Source organism: Macaca fascicularis, chromosome 13, assembly GCF_037993035.2.
Source record: "Macaca fascicularis isolate 582-1 chromosome 13, T2T-MFA8v1.1".
Lineage (NCBI taxonomy): Eukaryota > Metazoa > Chordata > Mammalia > Primates > Cercopithecidae > Macaca > Macaca fascicularis.
The window spans coordinates 118,845,399-118,855,880 of record NC_088387.1 but is presented as its reverse complement, the minus strand read 5'-3'; the positions used below and the strand labels follow the sequence as shown (position 1 = coordinate 118,855,880).

At 49.4% G+C, this 10,482-nt stretch overlaps 1 protein-coding gene across 5 annotated transcripts in view; it reads right to left on the bottom strand.

Moving 5' to 3' along the window:
* The window catches only part of EIPR1 (EARP complex and GARP complex interacting protein 1), a 174,350-nt gene that overhangs the window by 98,036 nt on the left and 65,832 nt on the right, over positions 1–10,482 (bottom strand). The window lies entirely within an intron of this gene.

Here is a 10,482-nt window from a genome sequence, read left to right as displayed (position 1 = left end):
ACCAGCTGTAGCTTGTACCTATTTACAGATTTTTCCTTAAAAAACACAGGCTCAGTCTTTGTAACGATCTTGCCACTTGGCCATCCGTAGAATTCATCCGGCCATGAATTTAGGGGACGCCATGGCTCTCCAAGGAGGAGGGTGCTGGGGGCAGGTGGCGGGGATGTGGCAGCGAGGGACCACGTTCTCCTCACTGCACAGGCAGCCGCGCCTGACCACTTCAGTGGGGCTGAGCACACTCGCTGTGACAGGAGAGGTCCCACGACATGGACCGTCGGTCATCTGGGCCTTTCGCGAATCAACCAGCACTAACTGCCATCAGATTGCACGTGTCAGCACACACAGACAGTGCTTCTGTCGCAGCCCGAGCAACGCGACAGGAACACAGAAAATCTGCTTTATCTCCTGGTGCTCCAGGCCGGGACTGAGAGAAAGAGGCCAGAGTGGGATGGACTCGTCACATTCCACGGGCCAGCCCTCCGTTTTCTGATGAGGAAGTAAACTGGGTCTAATCTGGCTTCTGCCCAAGTCCCTAAGAGATTCCCCCACCGCTGGCATCGATGAGGACACCCCGAGGAACATGCCTCAGATGCGAGGCTGGATGTCAGCCCCACGGCAGCAGCGATGCCCGGGGGTCACGGCAGCAGCGATGCCCGGGGGTCAGGGCAAGAACACCCAGAATGAAGCTACAGATACACCCAGTATCACAACACACACAACTGGAGGTCAAGAATTCAATTCTGTTGTAATTAGGACATACATCAGTGCAGAGTGGGCTATCATCCTATATGAAGAGTACACGGTTCTACCATGTACCCCAATCCATGTATCAGGCTGCACACACAGTTCTGCCGTGTACCCGAATCCACATAGTGGGCTGCACACACAGTTCTGCTGTGTACCCGAAACCACGTAACGGGCCGCACACACAGTTCTGCCGTGCACCCGAATCCACATAGTGGGCTGCACACACAGTTCTGCTGTGTACCCGAAACCACGTAACGGGCCGCACACACAGTTCTGCCGTGCACCCGAATCCACATAGTGGGCTGCACACACAGTTCTGCTGTGTACCCGAAACCACGTAACGGGCCGCACACACAGTTCTGCCGTGCACCCGAATCCACATAGTGGGCTGCACACACAGTTCTGCTGTGTACCCGAAACCACGTAACGGGCCGCACACACAGTTCTGCCATGTACCCGAATCCATGTATCAGGCTGCACACATGGTTCTGCCGTGTACCCGAATCCATGTAGCGGGCTGCATACATGGTCCTGCCGTGTACCCGAATCCACGTAGCGGGCTGCATACATGGTCCTGCCGTGTACCCGAATCCATGTTTTAGACTATGCTGGGTGCTGAACACTTGGAACTCAAAACTATCTGCTTTCAAAAGGAGTCTAAGAGAGATGGCTAGTTGTTAAATGCATTATGATATAGATCAAAATTATATCAAAAAAGTCATAATTTATAAGATAGTTTCATCTAAATACAAAGCACACCTCTCGAAAAAAGTGGTTTTAAATTCAATCTGCATCCATTTGTCTTGAGTAGGGAACATATTCAAGTCATCTATGGGGTGATGCCCTGAGGAAGTGTGGTTAAGAAACTCACCCAGGCACTTTCCATGCTTTCTTTCATTTAATCTGTATAATGGACGTGGAAGTTATTACCTTTTTATATCATTGTATTGTTACCACTTTCTAAAGAGCAAACCAAAGTTCTCAAATATCAACCTTACTGCCGTTTTCCTGATTTTCTTGGAGACACACAATGCTACATAAAGGTAAGTTGGTCACCTTCGCATGACCACGGCAATGTCACAGCAAGTGGCACAGCTGGATGCTGTCGGCCAAAAGCCTGTCTGTGTCCTGGTCCTGTGGCCATCAGGGGCCCCGCTGGGCCATCCACTCCAGGCACCATGCACACGTGCTCGCCACGGGGCCACATGGCAGCCTATGTCTGCTGACCCTCCTGCCACACACGTTGTGCTCTGTGAGGAAGGTTGAAGAGTTTCCCATTCTTGCTGCATGCTGACATCACTCGGGAATGAACCTGCTAACATCTGGGGCCCTGTTGGGAAATATTCTGGGTCAAGGTGAGGCCTGCAGCACTGGAACTTTCCCTAAGTCCTCAGGTGACTCTGATGCGCGGCCAGACTGGGACCCAGTCCATTAAGTGGCTGACCGGTCATTTATGTTAATGGTTTGTCATCTTCAAGGGCCTTTCATAGAATACTCGTCTAATAAAGACCATGAGCCTTACAGGCCCCAGATACTTCCCCATGCTCACCACGCTGTGTGGGGGACAGCCCCCCGTAGCTCACAGACGGCCGGCTCTGTGCACCTCACGACAGGTCCAGATACTTCCCCCATGCTCACCACGCTGTGGGGGGGACAGCCCCCTGTAGCTCACAGACGGCCGGCTCTGTGCACCTCACGAATACCTCTCCTTAATCCCCAGAGTGATCTCCAGATAGGTGCTGCTGTCCCTCTTTCACAAGGAATGAGTCTAAGTCTAAGAGACCTCCCCAAAGCCATACAGCCTCCATGCCAGAGCTGGGACTCAAATCCAGGTATGTCTGACGCTGACGTCTGCACTGCCTGAGGCACACAGCCTCGTGTGATGAACAGGTAACCACCACCAAAAAGCTCTCATCTACATTATGGCAACTTCTGCCAAAATGATGCCAGTAGTATGTGGAAGATTAAAATAATGTCGATTTCTTTATAATGAATTCGACTGTTACTGAAAATAATGAGATATGAGGCAGAGAGCAAAAATGTTTTGCAAAAAAAAAAACTAAAACTAAATATAAACTTTAGTGGCTAGGTCTAAAAAAAACTGTCATTTGCAGAAAATGAGAAAGGGAGAGAGAGAATGTTCCTTTTCCACATTAAACGAAATAAGCCCTGCTACCCCGGCCCCACGGAGCCCTTCCGTGCAGACACCGGCCCGGGCCTGAGCTCTTCTGTACCCACGTGGGTCCTCCCAAGTCCTCTGCCAGCCTACAAGTCTTCCTCTGTTTCCTCTCATTCCATCACAGAACAATCTCGACTATCACCCCACAATCGATAGCGTGGTATGGCTTGTGCGGTGACTTGAGCTTAACTCAGCAACATTCTAGCACAGATAAGAGCCTCCCCTTAAGCCAGCCTGCAGCACACTAACCAGGTTCCCAGGACCTGCTAGCAGGCTTGGGAAAGGGCGTCTTCACTGGGTCTGTGGCTCCTCCAGGAGGCGTGGCGGGGCGTGGCGGAAGACAGAGGGAAATGCTGGTATAGCCTGGAGTCCATGTGTGGGGAGGGCCTGGACCAATCAGATGTGGCCTGCTTTTCCTCTCACGGCAAAGTCACATGCCCCAGGAAGAACCCGCACTGCTCAGGGGGGTCCTGGCACCCAGACAGCCATTCAGGCTGCGAGAACAACACACAGAAGACCTGCTTCAAAGACGGGCCCATCAGCAATGACTGGACCAGTCCCCACGGGCACCTCAACCCCATAAGCTCTGCTCCACTCCTCTCCATCACCCTGGACACACGTGGTGACGTCCTCCCGGGTTTGCAGGAAAGGAGCGGTCCCCACAGCTGCTGGATGCAGGTGGCTGCAGCAGCAGGTAAACGCTCTTCATATGCTGCAGGTGAGACCCGCCCCCGGGAAGCAGAGGCTGGATGTTATGATTTTAAGGGAATGATCACGTCATCTTCAACTTGATTACAGACAACTTTGAATTTGTCCGTCACCAAACATGTTAATGTCTAAACACGTCCCTTAACGTTCTGTGAAGCTACAGAAACCACACGCTATTCAAAAAGAAAGATTTTTCTTTCTTAAATTTAATTAAATGGAATAGTGGCTATTTGAACACCACAGACCAAACACTTCAACAAACATCAGCCTTAACAATTCTTTGATGATATCCAAAGTGCAAATACTGTTTTCAATCTTGAACTTTTTAAAAGCAATAAACAAAACATTATATATAACCATTTAACAAATACATTTAAAGTCATAAATGATAATCTTATTGTGCAGAAGTAATACTGTTCATCAGGAGAATCCCACAGGAGGAATAATTATAACCATGTGATGGCTTTCAACCAGCTTAGCTGACTCGTGACCCGGCTTTGACCTGTGCCCTTGAACTGATATTCAAACACACACCCTCCATCCAGCCCATCCTCCCTGCACACACATACCCTCCCATCCAGCCCATGCTCTCTCTACACACACACCCTCCATCCAGCCCATCCTCTCTGCACACACACTCTCCATCCAGCCCATGCTCTCTATACACACACCCTCCATCCAGCCCATGCTCTCTACACACACACCCTCCATCCAGCCCATGCTCTCTCTACACACACACCCTCCCATCCAGCCCATGCTCTCTCTACACACACACCCTCCATCCAGCCCATCCTCTCTACACACACACTCTCCATCCAGCCCATGCTCTCTACACACACACCCTCCATCCAGCCCATCCTCTCTACACACACACTCTCCATCCAGCCCATGCTCTCTACACACACACTCTCCATCCAGCCCATGCTCTCTACACACACACCCTCCATCCAGCCCATGCTCTCTCCACACACACATTGTTCCCTCTCTGCACACACACTGTCCATCCAGCCTGCCCACTCTGCACCCACACACTGCCCATCCAGCTCTGGGCATCTTTGTCCTCACATGTGAACCCGGGGCTCTGACCTTTCTTCCACCTCAGCTGTCTAGGACCAAGCCTCTCCGAATCTCTGACTCGTTTCTTTAGGGGTTTCCAATTTGAGGGTTAATCTTGTTCTCCTGCCTCTCCTGGAAGCCATCTACTTCTCCCGGCACCCATCTGGCAGGCAAGTGGTGGCAATTAAAACGCTTCTCTCTGTACCAGAATCACTTCCCTCTGTCCATGAGCTCCTGGGTGGTAGGGATTAGGTGGGGCTTCATTGTGTTTGCGGCTCCAGCATTTGGGACAGTGTGGCACATGCTAGGAGCTCAGCATGTATCTGGTGACCACAAAAGAAAGAGGTGAGTGGGACACTGTGAAAACAGCATCGATGGAATCTGACTCCTGAACGAAGAGGGTGGGGGCGAGGAAAGGCTGATGCTTCAGTGGGGAATAAAAGAAAGCCAACTGCTGAGTGGCATGAAGTGAGTGTCTCAGCCACACCTGCCTCACCTGCAGCGTGCAGAGGCAGCCGTTCACATCTGACATCGCTGGCGAGGCAAGTAGTAAGCACAGGGCTCAGCAGATGGTGGGCGTTTGCCCTAACAGTCAAATAAGGGCTGGAGATGAGCTGATTTTCAAAGTCCCTTCCACAGCGGAGTTCAACCAGTTTCAGATGAGTTGAGCTACGAGGTTCCACCTCCCAGTTCAGCCTCATGCCCAGGGGAAACAGCCAGGTTCTCCCTTGCATTCTAGTCCGAGGGATGGCAAACTTTTTCTGTAAAGGGCCAGGTCATAAATATTTTTGGTCTTGCAGGCCACACAGCTACTCTGTAGAGCAAAATCAGCCACAGATATTATGGAAATAAGCGAGTGTGTCCGTGTGCCAGTAAAACTTTATTCACAAAACCAGGTAGTGGGCCAGAATTAGCTGTGGCTGTGGTTTCCTGACCCCTCTGCTAGACCATGAAAATCTTTGTCTTTTGTTTTTTTGTGTGTGTTTTTTTTGGTTTATTTTTTGAGACGGAGTCTTGCTCTGCCACCCAGGCTGGAGTACAGTGGCTCGATCTCGGCTCACTGCAAGCTCCACCTCCTGGGTTCAGTTTTGTCTTGCTTTTTAAGTAGATTTAGGAGAAACCCTTCATTCATTTGCTCATTCACTACATTCAACAAATACTTTTTCAGTGTCTACTATGTGCCAGGCACTTTTGAGCCTGTGGGGCAGAGCAGGGATCATCACCGAAAGATCTGCCATCTCAGACAATTGGGACTCATGGATAATGCTTTACATTTCCTTCTATGTATTGTATTTTCCCTTCATTCCCTTAAGAGATGCTTGTTAGCAGAGAAAGGCTTGAGATTCACACAGCCCGCCCCTTCAACCACTGCAGCCCCGCTCTTACCCGTTTCACATACTGGGGTTTTATTTATATGTCTATTACAGGCTTATATATTGGGGTTCCTTGTCACTTGTGAAAAGGGGTTCTGTAGCTTTAAAACAAGATTTCAAAGCCACTGGTCTAGCCTAGATATTGCCGTTTTATTGATGGCTGGGTTATGTGGGAGAGAATCCAAGTCTTGTTAGTGTCAGATTACATCTATTGCTTCCCCTGGGCCCATCTCATCCGTCGTCGTGCCCTCGAAAGAGATAAAATTAACCAGAAGGGAGTTATGGCCTCCAAAGTCATCCCAATAGTATCTAGGATCTTACTATTTTGATGGTGTTGGTAAATTGGTTCTGTAATAATGATCCTCCCCCTGGCTGAGTGTCCTGCGATCACAACAAGCAAATTCCAATGTCCTCCCCCGACAAGATGTCGTGGGGTTCTTGATCTGCTACACCGAGAGCCCACTCAGGTATTCAGCAACGCTCCACACCAGGACTGACAGCAGCCAAAGAGGGGCTGCGTTCTCTAAGGTGTTCGGGCTCTCCATGACAGGGAAGGAACCCCCAAACACACTCTATCCAGCCACCGTCAGAAGACTCGCCCCCCATAAGAAGGCATTCCAGTGTTGGCACAAATGCTTCCTGGGATAAGACACGTACAGCTCTGGGACAGCTGCAGGCATCAAGCCCAGCCTTCTAGGGGACATCGTCTGACCTGGCCAAGATTCATCACAAGTCCTAGCTGTTGCTGAGAATGTCGCTGTGTCTGTCTCCCCACAGGGCTTCCCGCGTGAGCCTCCATGGACTGCCCCCTCGTCCTGCAGTGCTCGGCCCTGGGTCAGCTCACTGTCCTGGTGGCTCTGCTTGAGGCTCTGCTGATGGTGTTCTGAGAGCTGGATGCCACATGAAAGTGATCTGACCAGGCATGGTCTTGTTATGAATATCTCCTTCTCTTAGGAAAAGAGAGTCCTTGGATTATATTGTTTTTTTGTTTCAATAGGCAAATCATACTGTTGACTTCGACACTATAGCCTGCTGGAATTTCCATTTATGTGTATGTTTTAAACTTCAGAAAGGAAAATATTCTCTCTCTCTCTCTCACACACACACACACACTCTTTGTGTTATGGCCATATGTGTTAGCTGTGTTATGCTCTTCTTAGGTTTTGCCAAATCATGGAAGACAGACATCCTGGGCAGTTTACATGCAATCTTACATGTCTCTAAGGTGTCATTCACCAGGCCGCATTCCCTCTTTTGACAGAGTCTGTAGAAAGCTTGGTTCTCTAGGCATTGAGTGAAAAGGATCTCATTCCCAGTCTCAGCTCTACCACTCACGGTCGAGGGATCCTGGGCCAGTCACTCAAGTGCTCAGAGCCCAGAGTCAGCAAATTTATGATGCAAAAGTCAGACTATTTGGTCTCCAAGGTGCCTCTCGACGGGGACCCTAAGATTCCCCAATGAAGTATGCAGCCTGGCAAAGTGCAAACTCCAGTGCAGACAGCTGTGGCTGGATCACTAAATCAATAGTTTGAACCATATGAAACTGCCATTCTTATAGGTCAAAAAGGGTCAGATTTCAGGAATTTCATATAATTCAACCTTTGAAATCCCAAACACGACTTTTAACCTCTCAGTTTTCATGACTGCAAAATGAACGTCCTGTATTACGGAAAAGTAGTTTTAAGATGTCAAAAGGCTCCAAAATTCTATTTGGCACATTAAGACGACAGTTTCCCCTGTAGCGCGTGCACTCTCCTTTGTGCCTAGACAGTGATGACATACGAATGGCTCCCGGTCTTTCCAGCACAGGTCTATCTAGTGCCTTCACAGAGGCCCGCCCCCTCTCCTTCTCATCAGTGCCTCGGCCTCAGGATGCAAGCACCTCCTCCTCTGCTCTTCAGTGCTTTCGTCATTGTCCCCTAAAGAGCCTGTACCAGGCTCCCAGCAGTCTCACCTCAATGCCACCTGCATGTCCACGGCCACATCCTTGCCTCACACCCTCTCCAATGTGTCCATTTCTTAAGCCTGTACTTCAGGGTCAAACAGGCTTTCGTGCTAATACCCTATCAAACAGCCTTATTGCCAAAACGATTTCCATGAAAAAGAATCAATCAACCAAAAACAAAAACAAGAAGCTGCACACCATGCATTTCTTTCCGGATGATGCTGGAAAGTCCCAATCATACAAATACCTAATGATCCAAAAGCGTTTGTAAACCCGCTGTCACCCAGGCGTGCTTTCTACAAGAGGGCATGTATGTCATGGGTTCTAATCAGCGAGGGAGCGAGTGAGCCTGGGAACTCCTAACGGCGCCAATTCCGACAGCACAGGCTCCTGTGTGTTCTTCATTACGAGAAATCTTGTTTTTCCGGGCACAGTTGAGTTCTCAAAATAGTCAAAAATCTCAGAGGCCAGCCCGATGAATGAAAAAGGTGATTCATAGGGCTAAATTATCAGGAGCCAAAAAGTATCCCACAAAAACACAGCAGAGAGATTTTCTCAGATGGCACTGAAGCTGACTTTTTTTTTTTTTTTTTTGAGACGGAGTCTCGCTCTGTCACCCAGGCTGGAGTGCAGTGGCCGGATCTCAGCTCACTGCAAGCTCCGCCTCCCGGGTTTACGCCATTCTCCTGCCTCAGCCTCCCGAGTAGCTGGGACTACAGGCGCCTGCCACCTCGCCCGGCTAAGTTTTTGTATTTTTAGTAGAGACGGGGTTTCACTGTGTTAGTCAGGATGGTCTCAATCTCCTGACCTCGTGATCCGCCCGTCTCGGCCTCCCAAAGTGCTGGGATTACAGGCTTGAGCCACCGCGCCCGGCCCTGAAGCTGACTTTTAGAGCATTTCTTGAAAGAAGAGTTCCAAAAATGTTTTGGGAAATGACAGTTTCTTTGCACAAGCAGAGGTCAGCACTCACAGGCATGCAAGTTCCTCTGTATCTGCACGAGATTCTGCAATGAGCCTCGCTTTTCAGATGCAGCTTCCGGGATGAGTGACTCAGTTCCAAGTGAGATGCAGTAGACGGCAACAGACACACATCTTTTTTCTGACCCCTTCACAACAACAAGCACGGAGGCAGATCCCAGGGACTCCAAAAACTGGCCTTCACTCCATGTGCCTGCCAGGGGACAGCCATCTGAACACTGAGGACTCTCCCAGGCCAGGTCACTAAGTCAGAGAATGCCCTTTCTTCTTCCAAGCAGACCAGGCTCATTATTGAGTAATTAGTTCTTACTCAGGACCCACAATGGAGGCCAAACACACCTGAACTGTGTTAAAAACAAAACCAAACGAGAAAAGTGTTTCTGGTCTTATAATATTTGACAACTCAGACCTCTTACTTTTATTTCAAAGACTGATTAAATACAGTCTCAAGGTGATAAAATAACACAGTACGATAAAAATAAAGTGAAAAGTGGCAAGGGATGGTTAGTCATCTTTGATACCTGCGGATACTCAAACCCACCATTTAAAATGTCTTAGGCGTTAGATGTGGCAGGTGTTTCTATCAGGAACACAAGGGAATAAAAACAAATTCAGAACTCACATCTGGGCTTCTCACTTCTAAAACAAGGGTCAGGAGGCCAGAAGGTGGAGCAGCCCACCAGTTAGAATTTGACAGGACCACCATGAGGTCTCCGAAGGCGGAGAGACTGCCAGAGGTGATAAACCAGAAGCTCACAGGACATTTTTTACAGGGCTCCTGAGGCCATGCCAGCAGTGGCAAAACCTCCAGAGTGGAACTGAATTCAAGAAACCTGTGTATAGAATACTCCCTCAGCGACTTGGGGTCTCCAGATCCAGCCATCTGAAAACTTTCTTGCATGCAACCAAAAGAAAAACCCAATTTCCTAAACTCAATCTGCTTTGAGTGCAATGAGGGTGCCTCTGGCCCAATGTCTAATGAATCACAGGATCAGAGTCTCTCTGCCTGATACTCTGTGGTTCTGGTGAAGCCTGGGCAGCATAGCAAGATCCTGTCTCTATAAAAAATTAAAATATTAACAATTAATTAAAATTTAAATGGAAATAAAATCTGTGTGGTGAGTGGCAAACTGCAGTTTCAAGCAATTAAAAGATGATCCCCCTTCTGAAGTCCAAGTCCTTCACTTTCTCATGCTGCCTCGTCCTCCCAGCACCACAGTCTCCTTTCTTTGCCCCCCAATTCTTTTCCGCTGGCTGCTTCTCCTTCTGCTGCTGGGCTTCAGCAAGCTGATCCTGAGTGCAGTTGATGGACGGTGACAGGCTGGATGAGGGACAGCAATGGCAGTGACGTGATGTCACGAAAATGGAGGCTGTGCCCCATTGCGGTGGCCGTGGCCAGGAGTCCAGGCCCAGTGCGGATCCACAGACCTCCCCGCATCCTGGAACCCCCGCCGCCCTGTCGCTGTCACTCCGGGTGAACTGCTTGCTTTGTGTCT